The sequence below is a fragment of the Loxodonta africana genome, chromosome 17, assembly GCF_030014295.1.
Source record: "Loxodonta africana isolate mLoxAfr1 chromosome 17, mLoxAfr1.hap2, whole genome shotgun sequence".
Lineage (NCBI taxonomy): Eukaryota > Metazoa > Chordata > Mammalia > Proboscidea > Elephantidae > Loxodonta > Loxodonta africana.
In genome coordinates, this window is record NC_087358.1 from 6,542,028 (window position 1) to 6,561,802 (window position 19,775).

At 46.3% G+C, this 19,775-nt stretch overlaps 1 pseudogene; it reads left to right on the forward strand.

Annotated features, from left to right (window-relative positions):
- The first annotated feature begins 17,625 nt into the window (after positions 1-17,625).
- On the forward strand, positions 17,626-18,178 carry LOC100665396 (PHD finger-like domain-containing protein 5A; annotated as a pseudogene).
- Positions 18,179-19,775: the final 1,597 nt, after the last annotated feature.

Below are 19,775 nucleotides of genomic sequence, written 5' to 3' on the forward strand. Positions count from 1 at the left end.
CTACAACCAAGAAAACCCTGTGGGACAGATCTGTCACTCTGTGTCAGAATCGACTTGGCAGCACCCAACAAGCCCTGAGTAAATGCTTTCTTTTTGTTAAATCAAGACTCAGTCCAAATTAGAAGAGATCATTGAATATCAATTCCTGCTCAATAATCTCTTTGGATCAATGTTTTCCTACACACAGTCTACAGAACGTTATTAGTTCCAAAGGATGTAGCATGTTAATGAACATTGGGGGGGGGTGCAAAAACAGAGAGAAGGGGGTGGGTAGGGTTTCTTTGATCTAACAAGGAGGTTCTTTCCAACAGTACTTCTCCGATCCTTCTTTATTCTAGTATGCTCTTTACTTCAAAGAAATGTCTCTACGAAGTCTATTCCCCCAAATTTAACTGACTCGGGTACTCTTTGTTTGTGTTTCTCTGTAGCCTCTCACGAGGAGCCCTGGTGGCACAGTTAAGCACTTGGCTGCCAACCAGGTCCGCAGTTGGAGCCAACCAGATGCTCCTTGGAAGAAAAGACCTGGCAATCTGCTTCTGTGAAGATTACAGCCTAGGAAACCCTATGGGGCAGTCCGACTCCGTCACATGGGCAGTCCGACTCCGTCACATGGGGTTGCTCTGAGTCGGAATTGATTCAAGGGCACCTAACAACAGCATAACCTCCCTCCCACAGACCGCTGTCCGCAGACAGCACTCTGAGAAATGCTCCATCAGACCACACAGGTTCCCATCCTCTGTCCTGCTGTCTCTTCCACCTGTTCCCGCTTGTTAGGGATTCCAGTTGGGAACACAGGTGCAGGCAAATGCCTCCTCCACCTGGGCAGTGAAAAATGCTGCTGCCCTTGGCCACAGGCTGGGATGGCTGAAGAGGAGGGTCACCCACCTAGATTGACGGAGCCCATGCTCTTGATGGGTGAGATCAGGTGTCACAGATCAGCTCAAAGCCCAGCAAGGTCAGGGCTTGTCAGCTGTACAACCACTGGACGAGGGACTCAGCATGGAAGCCTTGCGCCTTCTCCTTCCCTGTCCACACAACTTGAGCAAATTCATTTTTCACTCTCGGTGTCTCCACTGACATCATCCACATCATCTTCCTGCTCACGGGGTAGGGGAGGGAGTTACACCAGCTGTGAGACGGGACCCCGCTCCATGGGGTTATCAACAGTCAGAAGGGTTGACCTCCTGTTCAGAAGAAGTGACAACAATAGTTCCTTCAAGTCTGTGTTAATTAAAGCTGCCTGGAACGTGTTCCCACTGGTTGAGGTGGGCGTAGTAGCACCTATAGGTGTGCTGGTGGGAAGTCACCTAGAATTCACTGTGAGCTTTCTATGCTTTGTAAAGGTAGCCAGTGGGGAAGAAATGAGCCTGAATTGCCAGGTGTTAGAAATTGGGGCACCATCCTCCGAAGTCAATGCCCAACCCACCACAAGGATGCTGAAGTCACCAGGCTTGGGAGAAGTTGAGAAAGAAACCAGAAATTGGCCTCTTTGGACACAAGACATGGAGCTGAGCTCTGAAAGCTGCTCAGTAGAGAAAGGTGTATCACTCAAGAGGGGCTCAAAGATTGTCTCAGGCAAACCCTATTCCAGGTGTAAATGACTCATCAGCTCAGAGGCTGAACAGGCTTGTGGCATCCTCCTTGCAACAGCTGGTCAATTTGCTTAAGTATCAGCCGTAGCTTCTCCTCACTGACCTCCTCCCAGTGGCTGCACCTTACAGACATTGCTTTTAATCCTCATAACAATCCCACTAAGTAGGAGGTGGCTTTCAAATGAAGAAATCAAATCTCAGAGACATGGAGGAAATCACCAAAGGTCACACAGCAGCTGGTGGAGCTGGGATTCTCACTGAGATTTGTCTGACCCTGAAACATGGTCAGCACCTGGCTCAAGAGGACTATTCCTGGCCAGCCAAGATGCTGAGGGCCTAGCAACATGGGCCTCTGTGGAGACTACTGCCCACGTGATGAGGTGGAGGACAGGATTCCCAGTGATGAGGGAAGAAAGAGCAAATACTTCCCCAGCGACTTGCAGAGAGAGCCAGGAGCCTCAGAGGGACAGCAGTTTGAACAAAAAACTTCACCAAACCAGGACACAAGTGAGGACAGCAAGTCATCAGAGGAATAAGCCCATCCTCTGAAACCAAGATTGGGAAATAGTCATGTTGCCATTGATTCTGGCTGTCTCGTTTGACTGGTTCTTCACAACATGCTTCCCAGGAATGGAGGAACACGATGTGGGCCATGCCACCTGGTAAACTTCTTCCCACCTTCCCAGATGGGGATCAGACCCATCCCCCAGCAGGCTGCTCACAGGGAGCCAGCCTAGTGCCTCATGCCTCGGCCTGGCAGAGTGAAGCGGCATTGATTAAGAGTCTGAAAAGCTGGATTCCAGCTCAAGTGGATCAAGTGGAGATCATATCACCATCTCTGAGCATCGGCTTCACCATCCAGAAGTGAGAAAAATCCTTGCTCCTCCTGACTTGACAGAATTTTTCTCTGAAAGAAGATCATTTCTTATTATTATGCCCCCACTTACTCCCCAAAGGATTGTAGAGGGCTTGCGATACAGGCATATTTAATAGAATTACCTAAGCGTAAAAGGATGGAAGTTAAGGAGCTGAGGGAGGTAGTTGTACATTACACTAGACAACATGGTCTAAGCTCAAAATTTTCTCTGAGCATGCGGGTGACCAAGAGAAAATGCGGCGGTCTTTCACAAGTAAAAAAAAAAGCTACGACATTTAAGACACTGCTATTTCACTTATTGTACTCTTCTAAAATAAAGCATTAAACAATATTTAAATGGCAGCTTTGTTTCAATGTGCAGATTCCAAACATGGCGGTCAGAATCCACTCAGCTTCTGAACTCATGGCTCCTAAGTCTCTAGACTGTTATGTCTGGTGAGCTACGAACAGGTGAAACCCACCACTGAGGTCTCTTTCTGATCACAATCTCATGTCCCAGGCAAGTCCAATGAACTTCTTTACTCTCCTATCTCTTTATAAAAATAGTTATTCTTTTTTTTTTTTCTAGTTATAAAAGCAATGCTTGCTCCTGGTAGGAAGTGTGTAAAATACAGAAAGATATAAACGAAAAGAATAAAAATATCCATAACCCTCCCTCCCCCAGCCCTCCAAGGTAGCTGCCACTAACGTTTGGATGGACTTCCTTCTAGTGTTTTTTCTATGCCTTTGAGTCACCCGGTATTTCAGAACCCACGGATTTTGGCTTGCCTCAGCTATACAACTTTTTTCTCCAGGTAAACACCACGTGGGAGCACCCCGAATGACCAGCTCTTCACCCTCTCCTGGACTTAGAGCTCATTCTCTTTAAAATAAATATTGAGCAACCTGTCTCTGATGCCGTCCTTACCTTGGCCTGCCTGGCTGAGCCCTGAGGCCCAGCTGCTTCCATGGGGATGGAGCAAGTGGACATCTCATCCATGGGCACCAGGTCAAACAGCCCTCACTCCAAAACAGGCTTTACTTCGTGTATGTAAGAGTCCCTGGCCTAGAAGGAGACCTAATTCCAAGCCGCTGTACCTTCTTTCACCCACATTCCTATTATCTCTGTGAATATTTACCTGAAGCATGGACAGCTTTGAAAAAGGGTCCTTCAACTCCATCCTGCTCCAATAAACAAGTTTACTGCACTTATCTGAATGTTCTTGTCCTTTTTTATGTCACTGTTTGAAATTACATGTCAATTAAATCTTCCCCCAGGATAAGCAGAATCAGCCTCTGTGTGACTGGGGCCAGCACTTTGTTGCCCACTCCCACATGGCATGCGCTGCACCTAGCAGGGAAGGACGGGGGTTGGGGGGCAGGAATAAGAAGCCATCTCAGAACCAGGCACAGGACAGAAATCCTCAGCACGGCCCCGCAGGGGAAACACAGGTGACACCCAAGGGTTGCTCAGTCCCTAGAAATGCATGAGGCGCCAAAGATCCCACCTGCTGCATCGTGTGGCCAGTGTAGCCCCCTCCCACTCACATGGAGCTCAGGAGTCCACCTCCTCATCCTCTCAAGCACTTCTGAGGGTAGCCTTCCTTTAGGTTACACTGGACAGATAGCACAACCATCTCCCATCCCTCCTGAGTGTCCACATAGCAGCTGCTCCTCATGGGCCACCACTACTTCCTGAGGTCACTTTCTGGGATTCTTGGAGACCACTGCCCAAGAAGAAACGCCTTCCTCACCATGATGGATAGCAGTGGATGACCATGGTGCAGGCCACAGGTCACTCGTTCTCCTTCACCATTGACAAGGTTGTACCAGTATTTCAGACTGTGGGTGCCAGACTTTACTCAAGGAGAGAGGCCACGGGCACATTGGGGAAAGGCTTTCAGTCCCAGGGAAAGCGCCCAAGAATCTAAGCCTGTCTTGTTCCGGGGGTCCTCCGGGGAAAGAACCCCAGTTCTGGCCATTCTCCCATGACTTCGGTCTACTCTCCTCCGACAGAAAGTGAGTCCTGCCTCTCCCAGACTGAGTCCAGTACAATTAGATGGTGCCTGGCTACCATCACTGACAACTCCGATAGGGATCACAATAGAGGGTCCTGGACAGAGCTGGAGAAAAATGTAGAACAAAATTCTAACTCAAAAAGAGAGACCAGACTTGCTGGTCTGATAGAGACTGAAGAAGCCCTGAGAGTATGGCCCCCGGACACCCTTTCAGCTCAGTAATAAACTCACGCCTGAGGCTCCCCCTTTGGCCAAAGATTGAACAGGCCCACGGAACAAAACAAGACTAAAGGGGTGCACCAGCCCTGGGGCAGGGACTGGAAGGCAGGAGGGAACAGGAAAGCTGGAGCCCAGGGTTGAGAAGGGAGAGTGTTGACATGTCGTGGGGTTGTTAACCGATGTCATACGACAATGTGTGTACTAATTGTTTGATAAGAAACTAGTTTGTTCTGTAAGCTTTCATCTAAAGTACAATAAAAAAAAGAAGACAGCCCTTTGCAAGCCTCCATGGAAACGCTCATGGGCATCACACTACACTATAACACTTTGTTCTGTTGTTGTACGTCAGGTCACCACCATTGTTGTTGTTGTTAGGTGCCATCGAGTCGGTTCCGACTCATAGCGACCCTATGCACAACAGAATGAAACACTGCCCGGTCCTGGGCCATCCTTACCATTGTTGTTATGCTGAAGCTCAGTGTTGCAGCCACTGTGTCAATCCACCTCGTTGAGGGTCTTCCTCTTTTCCGCTGACCCTGTACTCTGCCGAGCGTGATGATGTCCTTCTCCGGGGACTCATCCCTCCTGACAACATGTCCAAGGTATGTAAGACGCAGTCTCGCCATCCTTGCTTCCAAGGAGCATTCTGGTTGTACTTCTTCCAAGACAGATTTGTTCGTTCTTTTGGCAGTCCATGGTATATTCAATATTCTTCGCCAGCACCACAATTCAAAGGCGTCAACTCTTCTTCGGTCTTCCTCATTCATGGCCCAGCTTCCACATGCATATGATGCGATTGAAAATACCACGGCTTGGTCAGGCGCTGTTAGTCAGAGCCAACTCAACGGTAACTAACAAAACAATGCTGCCACGTTAGAGCACCATCAGTGACCCCTTAGGCGCGGGACGCAGGTTAGCACCGCTCCACCAAAGCCTCTCTTGACAATTCTCCAGTGCCTTTCATGTTGCAAAATCCCGTGTTTAGTCTCCGGCCCTCACCTTGCCTGACCTACCGGCAGCACTGGACACAAATGATCGCTCCTTCTCTGTAATGCGCTGTCTTCACTCGGCCCCCAGGGGACAGCCCTATCCACAACGTGCTGACACAATTCACATAGCTCTCTGCCTCGTACCTCACTGGGGCCTCCTTCTCAGGTGTCTTTGCTGTTCTCCGTTGTTTTCTTTTTTCTGAGTGCCCTAAATCTCCACACTTACCACTTCTTTTGTTTGCCTTGGCTAGCTCCTTAGTGCTCTTGTCTGGTCTCATGTATACACTGATGACTTCCAAACTGCCGTCTCCAAGTCAGACTCTTCTCCAAAATCTAGGCTCTCATATATCTACCTGTCTACTTGATAACTCCACTAGGAAACGGATCATAATCTGACACTCCACTTGTGCAAAGTCAAAATATTCGGCACTCTCTCCAGCTGCTCCACCTGAAGCTCTTCTTGTCCCACGTGATGGCACCGCCATATAAAAACAAGATATGTGAAAGGAAAAGTGGGCTTTACCCTGGTGGCGCAGTGGTTAAGAGCTTGGCTGCTAACCAAAAGTTGGCAGTTCGAATCCACCGACCACTCCTTGGAAACTCTATGGGGCAGTTCTACTCTGTCATATGGGGTCACTATGAATCAGAGTTGACTTGACTACAAGGGGCTTGGTTTTTGGTTGTTGTTGTTGTTAGGTGCCATCAAGTCGATTCCAACTCACAGTGACCCCATGTGACAGAGCAGAACTGCCTTATAGAGTTTTCCAGGCTGCAATCTTTACAAGAGCAGATTGCCAAGTCTTTCTCCCACAGAGTCAAAGGCAGGTTCCAAATGCCAACCTTTCAGTTAGCAATCAAGTGTTTAACCATTGCACCAGGGCCAGGTTGTTGTTGTTAAGTGCTGCTGAGTTGGTTCGGACCTACAGCAACCCTACATACAACAGAACATTGCCCGATCCTGCGCCATCCTCACAATTACCGTTATGCTCGAGCCCATTGTCACAGCCACTGTGTCAGTCCATCTCGTTGAGGGTCTTCCTCTTTTTCACTGACCCTCTGCTCTACCAAGCATGGTGTCCTTCTCCAGGGACTGACTCCTCCTGATAACATGTCCAAATTATATGAGACCAAGTCTCACTATCCTCGCTTCTAACGAGCACTTCGGCTGTACTTCTTCCAAAACAGATTTATTTTTCTAGCAGTCCATGGTATATGCAATATTCTGCCCAACACCACAATTCAAAGGCATTAATTCTTCTTCTGTTAGGGCCAGGTAGGATCTGGTAATTGTTTATCAGCTTTGCGGGGGGGCTCTGGAGTCAGACAGACCTGTGCATTCTAATAGCAGCTCAGCCACTTACTAGCAAGGTGACTTGGGCAGATGACTCACCCTCTCTGACCACGCGAAGTTCAGAGGGTTGTGGTGGGGAACCAGCGAAGTACATGCAGGGCCTGGCACACAGCAGGCCTTTAGAGAAAGGTTAGTTTCCTTCCTGCCCGGAATGGCCGGAAGGACAAGTTTCAGAAACTTCTGTATAAGCCCTGGAATTGCTCTTGATCCCCACCGTGGCCCAATGGACTCTTCACTGTTGCTTCAACCTGCCCTGACCTTTCAGGGTCCTGTATTTTGTACATGACATAGCACTGATCTGAGAAGATCTGACCCCGCTCAGCCTGCTATGCCTGTCAGCTTCCATAACGTGTCCTTGGGGACACAGCCTGCACCCACCCAAGCAGAGCTAGCACTTACATACTGCTCTGTGCATTCTTCTTTTCTGGCACTGATTCATTCAACCCTCTGAGCACGGAGCTGGAGCTGAAGAAATGCTGAAAGAATACAGGGGAACATAGCTAACACTGAGTTAGCACTTACTATACACCAAGCACTATCTAAGTGCTTTACAAGTGTGAACTGACTTAATTGCCCCGACAGTCCCTAAGTAGGTACTTTCATTAGCCTCACTTCACAGATGAGGAAACAGAAACACAAAAAGGATGACACACAGCTAAGGAACGGCAGAGCTGGCATTTGAAACTGGCTCCAGAGTCCATGCCCAGAACCATTATGCCATTTCATTTTTTATATGTAAGGTCGCCATGAGCTAGAGCTGACCCAAGGGCAACTAACAACATGCCAAATCAGAGTCATCACAGACGATCCTTTAGGCTCAAGGCATAGATCACAAATTAGGCAGCCTGTACACAGTGAGAGAGCACTCAAGTAAACTCACGATAAAGGCAAAGATCTCTCTTTCTTTGGGGTCTATGACTGTCACATGTACTTGACTCTGGTTTATTTATTTATTGTATGCTTTTATTAGGGAGAGTTTCAAACATATAGAAAAGAGACAAAACAGTACAAAGGATCCCTGTGAACTGGGCCCCCAGCTTCAGCAATCGTCAGCTCAAGGCCAACCGTGTTCCCTCCACATCCCTGCCCTCCTCTCTCACCTGTGTTATGTGGAAGCAAATCCCAGATATCACGGCCTTAAGTTGTTGTTGTTAGGTGCCATCAAGTTAGTTTCGACTCATAGCGACCCTATAAAGACAGAGTAGAACTGCCCCACAGGGTTTCCAAGAAGCAGCTGGTGGATATGAACTGCCAACCTTTTGGTTAGCAGCCAGGCTCTTAACCACTATGCCAAACCCCTTGCCGTCGAGTTGATTTCAACTCACAGCGACTCTATAAGACTGGCAGAACTGCTCCATAGGGTTTCCAAGGACCGGAGAGTGGATTCAAACTGCTGGCCTTTTGGTTAGCAGCCAAGCTCTTAGCCACTGGGCCACCAGGGCTCCATTCTTTAAGTATTTAACTATTAATACCTAAATACTTTGGTACACGTCTCTAAAAGAGATCCATCTGTTAATCATAATACCATTATCATACCTTAAAAAGGAACAATTATTATTATCAAATATCCAGTCTGTATGTCATACCTTTTTAAAAAAAATATTTTCTGGTTTTAATCATTATCCACATTGAGAGAAGCTGATGTATCTTTAAAGCCTTTTTAATCTACAGGTCTCCCCCTTCATCTTTTTGTCCCATGAAATTTATTTGTTGAAGAAAGTGAGCCATTTAACCTGTAGAGTTTCCCACTGGGTTCTGTGGATCACGTTCCTGTAGTGTCCCTTACCTTGTTCTTCTATCCCTCGTGTTTCCTACAAGCGGGTCATTGGGTCTAGAGGCTTGATCAGACTATTTAATACGTGATCATGTATTCTTCCATCTAAAGGTAGATGATGTCTTTTTGGACTGTTATGATCAATTCTATTAATTTCTTAAAAAAAAAAGTTGCTGTTGAGTCGACTCTGACTCGTGGTGACGCCATGTGTGTCAGAGTAGAAGTGAGCCCCACAGGGTTTTCGGTGGCTGATTTTTCTTAAGTAGATCACCAAGCCTTTCCTCTGAGGCACCTCGGGGTAGAACTGAACCTCCAACCTTTCAGTTAGCAGCCAAGCACATTAACCATTTGGGGACTCAATTAATTCCTTAGGGGGTTGCAAAATAGTGATATTCTAATTCTGTCCTCATTTACTAACCAGAATACTTCTAACAAGAATAAAGTGTGCTTATCTATTTTTTGGTTAACCATCAGTACAGTTCATATAGGAAAAGCAGAATAAACGCTGCATTCTTTTCCTTTAGTTTCCAGTTCTCAGAATAACGTCTAAGTCCCCTAGCAACCTCTCACAGTGTATATTTTACTGTCATTCTGAACTGGTGAATGGAAACATATTTGATGCATGTTGTACCTACTATTCTTACTGATGCACAAACTGACCCATCTCTGGCTGTGGGAGCTGCTCTGGGTTGGCTCCTGAGCCCTGTTGTCATGACCCTCATGGACTTCAGTAACTTCCTTGTTATTTGTCATGATGAGATGTACATTGTCTGCTCCTGGCTTGAAGGGGCCCTTTCTCTGAGGAGCCCTGGTTTCTTCTAATCAGAGATTATATTTCAACACCACAGTCTGCACTAGAGATGCTCATGGCTCTGGGTTGGTCACTGATTTCAGACCGTCAAGGTAGACAGAACCAGGAAGCATTACCTATGAAGCACTTCCTACCTCATGAGCTCACAGTGATATTGCCAATTCATATCCAGGCTGACAGATGTTCACTTACCTCTTCTGTTTTACATCTGCACCTCCTTTCTTCCACACTGCCAATCCTGGCTCTCAGATCATCAATGATGATAGAATATCACTAAGGAGCCCTGGCAGCACAACAGTTAAGCGCTAGACTGCTAACCAAAAAGGTTGGGTTCAAACCCAGCCAGTGGCTCTTCAGGATAAAGACCTCGCAGTCTGCTCCCGTAAAGATTACAGCCTAAAAAACCCGAAGGAGCAGTTTTGACCCACTATGGGTCAAAAATTGACTCGATGGCTCACAACAAGTATTTATTGGCTATATTCCGTACTACATATCCCACAATCTCAGAGTAGCAATATCAACACTATCTCCAAAAATCTAACTGAAAAGCAGCAAGTGTTGAAAATAGTTTCAAACAAACATGTTTACAGTTATTTCTCTCCTTAGGGTTTATCCTACCAAAGACAGATAACTGGTCAAATGACCATGCTGTAAAGCCACCTGGAAGAGTGAAGCTCATTTGTATCATCTTATCTTCTAATAGTAAGAACTGCCTTTTTCAAATTTTACCTTGTTTCATAACTTGGTGAGATATTTCCATGGTTCCAAAGTCAAATATACAGGGAAACCCACGAGAGCCAGAACTCAATGGGACCGCCTTGTTTCTCCGGGTCTCATGAGTTTTCTGCCTTTGACAGGGTGCAGTCTTACAACTTCTCTATCGCTGTTAAGGAAAATGTTTGCGTTTTCCTTCTCTGACAGGTTTCCACCTTACACAGGTTCTGACTTTTGCAGGTTTTACTGTACAAGAAAAAAGGTATATCCAAAGAAGTCTAAGCATCTACGCTTGTCCCCTCCACCTAGCCTTCCTTAGCCTTCCTGTTCCTTATAGGAAAGCATTTTAAATGTTTTAGATTATTCTGCCGTTTTTTAAAATATATAAAATACACACACCCTCCACTTTCTTAGATAAATGGCAGAGGTATACTATCCCCTCTTTTCTCCACTTTCTTCCCTCTTCTCTTAGGGCTCTACCTGCAGATCATGCTACAGTAGCCAGATGTGTGAAAGGGAGTCCATGGTGATGCACAGGTAAGCGCTCAACTACTAGCCAAGAGACTGGGGGTTTGCGCCTCAGAAGACAAGTCCTGGCGATCTCCTTCTGAAAGGTCACAGCCCGGAAAGCCCTATGGAGCACAGTTCTTTGCTGCACGCATGGGGTTGCTGTGAGTTGGCATGGACTCTTACGGCAACTAATAACAAGTCACAGATGTAACTTTCACCTCAAAGACGTGTCTCTGTCACTTGTGAAGCACAATAGGCATCCAACTGTTGAAATACTGTCTAATTTTTCTTTCAGGATAATAGAGACAAGCAGACCCTTTTAAAATAAACAGGCATCGATGCATGCAGTGGCCCTTCCCAGGTCCCTGCTGGGTTCTGTCTATAGCTGTCAACATCAGGGAATGAATGCCTGCTCCCGGGTCCAGCTGAAATGCCTCTCTTGAATCAGTGTCTAGGCTCTGCCACCAGGCCTGTCCTCGCAGATGCTGGTAAGCACCGATTCAATGATGCTTGTCTAACCTCGTTTCAAACTCTCACACACTTCCTAGGTCTTTCCAGTAATGACAGCAAAGTCCCATTGTAAAAAAAGGGTTGGTTTCTGTTGATTTGGAAGACGAATCGCTGAGCGAGGGGAACAGCATCTGTCTCTGTCTCTGGCTCACACTGTCCTCATCACGGAGCACCTGTGCATGGGAACTGGCCAGGCCACACAGCAGGGCACCTCTAGGGATGCCAACAACAGTGCCCAGCCTTCACAGACGGCCGCTGCACTCAGCTGTTGTAGAAGCATACTGATCTCTGACTTGATGTTTTTAAAAAGGCATCTGACATCAGCTCCAGAGTAATCCTCCCCAGCTTAGACGGGTGTGTGTTTTCAAACTAAGAGGTTTGGATGTGGGCTTTGGACAACAGGAACCTAGATTTGGTGGGATCTTTGAAAGTCACCTAACCCAGTGGTTCTCATTAGGGGGTGATTTTGGCCCCATCCTGCCCCTGGGACACTTGGCAATGTCTGGTGAGTTTTAGTTGTCACAATGGTGGCAGGTCGGGGAGGAGTGTTGCTACTGGCATCTAGTAGGCTGAGGTCAGGGATATTGCTAAACATCCTACAACGCACAGCACAGCCCAAAAACGTCAACGGTGCCGAGGCTGAGAAACCCTGCTCTGATCCCTTGTTGGTCCAAGCATGGTCTGCAGACCAGCAGCGCCAAGCAGACAAGCCCCTGGGAGCTTGCCACAAATAGAGGATCTTGGCCCCACCCCAAGTCACACAGAATCAGAATCTACAAGGTCCCCTGTGACTCATATATACATTCACGCTTGAGAAACACTGCTCTAAGCAATCCCCAATCACCAATCCAATGCCAAGAAGAGCCTAATCCATATGATATCCAAAGTCAAATATCTCACATAGACATGGTGTTCGGCAGAATTAAAAAAAAAAAAAATTTTTTTTTTTTTTTTGCCTAAATATAAATAGCCAGCTCCTTTAATCCTTTAAGATACTTATTTTAAGGAATGACTTGGCTCCATGAAATTCCCTATACATAATATGTTGTTGTTGTTGTTAGATGCCATCAAGTTGGTTCCAACTCACAGCGACCCTATACACAACAGAACGAAACACTGCCCGGTCCTGACCCATCCTTACAATCGTTGTTATCCTTGAGCTCATTGTTGCAGCCACTGTGTCAATTCACCTCGTTGAGGGTGTTCCTCTTTTCTGCTGACCTTGTACTCTGTCAAGCATGATGTCCTTCTCCAGGGACTGATCCCTCTGAACAACATGTTCAAAGTATGTAAGACACAGTCTCGCCATCCTTGCTTCTAAGGAGCATTCTGGTTGTACTTCTCCCAAGACAGATTTGTCATTCTTTTGGAAGTCCATGGTATATTCAATATTCTTCACCAACACCACAATTCAAAGGTGTCAGTTCTTCTTCAGTCTTCCTTATTCATTGACCAGCTTTCACATGTATATGATGAGATTGAAAATACCATGGCTTGGGTCAGGCGCACCTTAGTGTTCAAGGTGACATCTTCGCTCTTTAACACTTTAAAAAGGTCCTTTGCAGCAGATTTACCCAATGCAATGCATCTTTTGATTTCTTGACTGCTGCTTCCATAGCTGTTCATTGCGGATCCAAGTAAAATGAAATCCTTGACAACTTCAATATTTTCTCCATTTATCATGATGTTGCTCATTGGTCCAGTTGTGAGGATTTTTGTTTTCTTTATGTTGAGGTGTAATCCATACTGAAGGTTGTGGTCTTTGATCTTCATTAGTAAGTGCTTCAAGTCCTCTTCACTTTCAGCAAGCAAGGTTGTGTCATCTGCATAATGCAGTTTATAAATGAGTCTTCCTTCAGTCCTGATGCCCCGTTCTTCTTCATATAGTCCAGCTTCTCAGATTATTTGCTCAGCATACAGACTGAATAGGTATGGTGAAAGAACACAACCCTGACGCACACTTTTCCTGACTTTAAACCAATCAGTATCCCCTCGTTCTGTCTGCGCAACTGCCTCTTGATCTATGTCAAGGTTCCTCATGAGCACAATTAAGTGTTCTGGAATTCCCATTCTTTGCAATGTTATCCATAATTTGTTATGATCCACACAGTTGAATGCCTTTGCATTGTCAATAAAACAGGTAAACATCCTTCTGGCATTCTATGCTTTCAGCCAGGATCCATCTGACATCAGCGATGATATCCCTGGTTCTACGTCCTCTTCTGAAACCAGCCTGAATTTCTGGCAGTTCCCTGTCGATATACTACTGCAGCTGTTTTTGAATGATCTTCAGCAAAAATTTTCCTTGCATGTGATATCAATGATATTGTTCTATAATTTCCACATTTGGTTGGATCACCTTTCTCAGGAACAGGCATAAATATGGGTCTCTTCTAGTCAGTTGGCCAGGAAGCTGTCTTCCATATTTCTTGGCATAGACAAGTTGAGCACCTCCAGCGATGCATCTGTTTGTTGAAACATCTCATCTGATATTCCATCAATTCCTGGAGCCTTGTTTTTCGCCAATGCATTCAGAGTAGCTTGGACTTCTTCCTTCAGTACCATCAGTTCCCGATCATATGCCACCTCTTGAAATGGTTGAATATCGGCTAATTCTTTTTGGTATAATGACTCTGTGTATTTCTTCCATCTTCTTTTGATGCTTCCTACATCGGTTAATATTTTCCCCATAGAATCCTTCACTACTGCAACTCGAGGCTTGAATTTTTTCTTCAGTTTTTTCAGCTTGAGAAATGCCGAGCATGTTCTTCCCTTTTGGTTTTCCATCTCCAGCTCTTTGCACACATCATCATAATACTTTACTTTGTCTTCTCGAGACGCCCTTTGAAATCTTCAGTTCAGTTCTTTTACTTCATCAATTCTTCCTTTTGCTTTAGCTGCTTGACGTTCGAGACCAAGTTTCAGAGTCTCCTCTGACATTCATCTTGGTCTTTTCTTTCTTTCCTGTCTTGTAATGACCTCTTGCTTTCTTCATGAATGATGTCCTTAATGTCATTCCACAACTCATCTGGTCTTCGGTCACTAGTGTTCAATGCATCAAATCTGTTCTTCAGATGGTCTCTAAATTCAGGTGGGATGTACTCAAGGTCATATTTGGCTCTCGTGGACTTGCTCTGATTTCCTTCAGTTTCAGCTTGAACTTGCATATGAGCAACCGATGATCTGTTCCACAGTTGGCCCCTGGCCTTGTTCGGACTGATGATACTGAGCTTTTCCATCGTCTCTTTCCACAGATGTAGTCAATTTGATTTCTGTGTGTTCCATCTGGCGAGGTCCATGTACATGGTTGTCGTTTATGTTGATGAAAGAAGGTATCTGCAATGAAGAAGTCGCTGGCCTTGCAAAATTCTATCATTCAATCTCCGGCATTGTTTCTATCACCAAGGCCATATTTTCCAACTACTGATCCTTCTTCTTTGTTTCCAACTTTCGCATTCCAATTGCCAGTAATTATCAATGCATCTTGATTGCATGATCAGACTGAAATTGATCAAACATGTAATACATAATATATAACGTATAAAGACAGTGACCACTCTCACTTTCATTTTTAATCTCAAGAAGATTCCACAAACCTTTCCATAGCATGTTCCCAGGCGATGAAGCTCCCTTACAGCTCTGTCTCAACACAATTTTTGGTCAGGTACAGAGGTGAAGAAACCCCTCCACACCCCCAAGTATTTCTTGGCATCTGCATAACCTGCCTAGACAAGGAACTCACAGGAGCAGAGACGAGTTCTCATCTCAGTTGATTTCTGTCAGTGCCCACCACAGTGCCTGACAACTAGCAAACACTGAACACATGTCAGAATTGAGAGAAGGGTTGACATTGAGGGAGGGAAAAAAGTGAGACAGGGAGGAAGGAGGAGGAAGAAAAGAAGTGAGGGAGGGAAGCATAACCAGTTGCCATTGATTAGATTTCAACTCTTATCTACCCCATAGGACAGAGAAGAACTGCCCCTATTAATGACCCTGTAGGACAGAATAGAACTGCCCCTATAAACAACCCTACAGGACAGAGTAGAACTGCCCCAGAGGGTCTCCAAGGCTGTAATCTCAATGGAAGCAGACTGCCACATTTTTCTCCTGTGGAGTGGCTGGTGGGTTCAACCACTAACCTTTTGGTTATCAACCAAGAGCTTAACCACTGCATCACCAGGGCTCCTTAAGCAAAGCCCCTCAACCAAAGACATTCAGGACACAGGCACTGAACTCCAGGAGAATGACGCTTCCCAGAGAACAACTCCTACGGCAGCTATTCCCACCAGGTAGCGAGACAGCAAAGCTGGCCAGCTTCCACCAGCCTCCTCTCAAGCCTCAGGAATGTTTTTTCACCCCTGATGAGAATTTCCATTTCCACACCAGATATACTGAACTAGAATCTAGATTTTAACAAGATCCCCAGGTGATTCTTATGTATATGTATATGCTTCTGTATACATAAGAATCACCAGAGGATCTTAATTTTAACGAAATGTAACATATGTATACACAAGAATCTGGCCCATGCTGACCCTCTGCCTGGAGCCCTCTGCCCATCCACCTCTGCACCTGCTGCTTTTCCTTCGGGATTCCGTTGACATGTGACTTCTCTTTAAGTAGAATCCCGACTCCTGAGTCTGTGCTGAGTGCTCCCAATACGGGCCACCAAAGCGTCTGTCCTTCACCATCATAATACACAGTAAGTGCATGTAATTTTCTGTCTACTTGGTCTTGAATAAACAGGAAGTCTAGTTAAAGCTTTGGCAAGATCATGGGCCACCACAGAAATTTAATTTGTGACTTTGGAAATCGGCTCATTTTACTTGCAATCATTCTATTTGAAATACTCCCTGTTGTTAATGAATAGAAACTAACCTGGCAAGTTTTCACTGTCTTCAGTAATTTGGAAAAACTAATGGCTTTCCTGAAAGCCAGAGGAACCACTCCTGAAATCAGTCGATTCTATCTTGGCATTTCTTCCTTCTTTTCATCGTCCTCTCTCAAAGCAAACAAAGAAACACGAAGCCAGCGACCTGGGTCACAGCAAAAGTGAACCACCCACACTACAGCTGTTAGAAGCTGACCCCGTGATTACATCAGCTTTCTCCCCAAGCCCCTGACATCCTCTAACTCTTTACACTTACAAATGCTGGCCACCCACCATGTGCTGCGTCCTGTGCTACGTTCTTCATGACAATACTTTGTCATTAGCGTCTGACCAGACAATGTACCCAGCACTGGGGAAGAGTCGGGCAGACTCAATGAAGGCAGGACATTTCCAAGTAGGGAAGAGGGATTTCTGGCAAAGGGAGCCGCCTATGTATGCTCATAAACTAAAACAAAACAAAACAAACAGTTTATGTCAAGTCGACCCTAACTCATGGCGACCCCACGTGCATCAGAGTGGAATCGTGCCCCATAGGGTTTTCAATGGCTGATTTCTCAAAAGTGGATCACCAGGCCTATCTTCGGAGGCACGTTTGGATGAACCCAAACTTTCAGCCTTTGGGTTAGCAGCCAAGCACGCTAACCCATCTGCACCCACCCATGGACTCCTGCACTGAAAATACGATTATATTTGGCAACTTGAAACAAGTCTGTGTGGCTGGAACCAGCATGTGTGGAGGCCGGTAACAGGCTGGTGCTGGAAAAGAAGCTGGTGCTGGAGTGTGAAGGGTCTTACCTGCCACGTTAGGAGTCTGAGGTTTATCCCGTGGCCAATGAGAAGACCCAGAAGATTTTGTCACGGCGGTTGGATGCGGGGAGAGGGAAACGTGACCGGTTCCAAGTTTTGAAAATAACTTGAGTAGCTAGGCAGACCCTGGTGGCATAGTGGTTAAGTGCTATGGCTACTAATCAAAGGGTCAGCAGTTCGAATCCACCAGGCACTCCTTGGAAACTCTATGGGGCAGCTCTACTCTGTCCTATAGGGTCGCTATGACTCGGAATCGACTCGACGGCACTGGGTTAGCTGGGCAGAGGTGGGGCTGTGACAGGAGTGGGCATGACCCATCATGATGTCTAAACCATGCCACCTGAGACATTTCAGGGACTGGCTTGGTTTAATAAAGAGCCAAAAAGACATTGTGGTCATTGAAAAAGTAAAGCACGTTCTGTTCTGTAATGGTTGTTGTTTTCAGACTAATGATTCATGTCCCCTCTAGGGTTTGTCTTTGTCATGCAGTGCTGCTGTAATAGAAATACCACAAGTGTGTGGCTTTAACAAACAGAAAAGTATTTTCTCGAGGAGTTTCTGGTGCCCGGTTTGAGGGGGAGCTATGCCTGAACACCACCCAGATTTGAATTTTTGCTGCAAGCAGGCTGGTGCTGCCATCTGAAGACTATGTTAAAATGTGATGGCAAGCATGTGACCTGGGACTCTGACATGTGCCCTGTACCCCGGTGTGCGTTTGTGAGGAGTGTAATTACAGCTCTTACCAGGGTACTGTGTGATCTGCCGAGGGCCTATTACTGTAAGGAATGCACCATCCAGGAGAAGGACAGAGATGGTTGCCCAAAGATTGTCAATTTGGGGAACTCTAAGACTGACCTCTTCTACAAATGCAGGAAATGTGGCTTCAAAAAGAGGTGAATGGTGGAGGCGGAGCCAAGATGGCGGACTAGGCAGACGTTACCTCGGATCCCTCTTACAACAAAGACACGGAAAAACAAGTGAATCGATCACATACATAACAATCTACGAACCCTGAACAACAAACATAGATTTAGAGACGGAGAACGAACTAATACAGGGAAGCAGCGATAGTTTCCAGAGCCTGGAGCCAGCGTACCAGTCAGGTACGGCACAAGCACAGAGACCTGCTCCACCCCCCTGAATTAACCCCGGGAGGGGGACCAGCCGGTTCCACGGGCGGCGTGGGACGCAGCCGGTAGGAGAAGTCCCCGGGAGGCTGTGATCAATCTTGGAGCAGAAAGAGCAGCATCCGAGCCGGGGAACCGTCCCGCAGGGATTTGGACTGCTCGCAGGTACGCCATAAACACGGAGAGTTGCTCCACCCCCTGAACTAACCCCGGGAAGGGGACCAGCCGGGTCGCGCGGGCGGCGTGGGACGCAGCCGGTAGGAGAAGTCCCCGGGAGGCAGCGACTGGTATCGGAGTGGGGAGAACAGCGTTCCAGCCGGGACACTTGGTCGCGGCACAAGCACGGGGAGCTACTCCACCCATCTGAACTAACCCCGGGAGGGGGCCCACCTGGTTCACGGGGGCGGCACGGCCACGCGGCTGGAGGGACGAGAAGTCCCCGGGAGGCAGCGACTGATTTTGGAGTTGAGAGTGCACCGTCCCAGTAGGGGAGCCTTGACGCTGGGCGTGGGGCTGGAAGCGGAGGATCTGACCGTGACTCCAGCGGGCCAGACCCCCTGGGGGCAATCTCCACACAGCCAGCACACATAGGCGACGCGCCCGCGGGAATCTCAGATATAACAGTCATTCCAAGCAAGACAAGCAACTCTGGCTATATTCTGAGGTGCTACTCTCCTATCTCTCTGTTCCCTCCCCCACCCTCCCCAGGCGGCTTCATTAACATCTGAATAGCCTGAGCCAGAGGGAGAACTCTGATAGGGATCTGACTGCAGTTTTTTTTTAGCGGATTTTCTGGAAAAACTAGTTTCCCAGTGATGGCTCGGAGACAACAATCCATATCAAACCACTTAAAGAAGCAGACCATGACAGCTTCTCCAACCCCCCAAACAAAAGAATCAAAATCTTTCCCAAATGAAGATACAATTTTGGAATTATCAGATACAGAATATAAAAAACTAATTTACAGAATGCTTAATGATATCACAAATGAAATTAGGATATCTGCAGAAAAAGCCAAGGAACACACTGATAAAACTGTTGAAGAACTCAAAAAGATTATTCAAGAACATACTGGAAAAATTAATAAGTTGCAAGAATCCATAGAGAGACAACATGTAGAAATCCAAAAGATTAACAATAAAATAACAGAATTAGACAACACACTAGGAAGTCAGAGGAGCAGACTCGAGCAATTAGAATGCAGACTGGGACATCTGGAGGACCAGGGAATCAACACCAACATAGCTGAAAAAAAATCAGATAAAAGAATTAAAAAAAATGAAGAAACCCTAAGAATTATGTGGGACTCTATCAAGAAGGATAACCTGCGGGTGATTGGAGTCCCAGAACAGGGAGGGGGGACAGAAAACACAGAGAAAATAGTTGAAGAACTTCTGACACAAAACTTCCCTGACATCATGAAAGACGAAAGGATATCTATCCAAGATGCTCATCGAACCCCATTTAAGATTGATACAAAAAGAAAAACACCAAGACATATTATCATCAAACTCACCAAAACCAAAGATAAACAGAAAATTTTAAAAGCAGCCAGGGAGAAAAGAAAGGTTTCCTTCAAGGGAGAATCAATAAGAATATGTTCTGA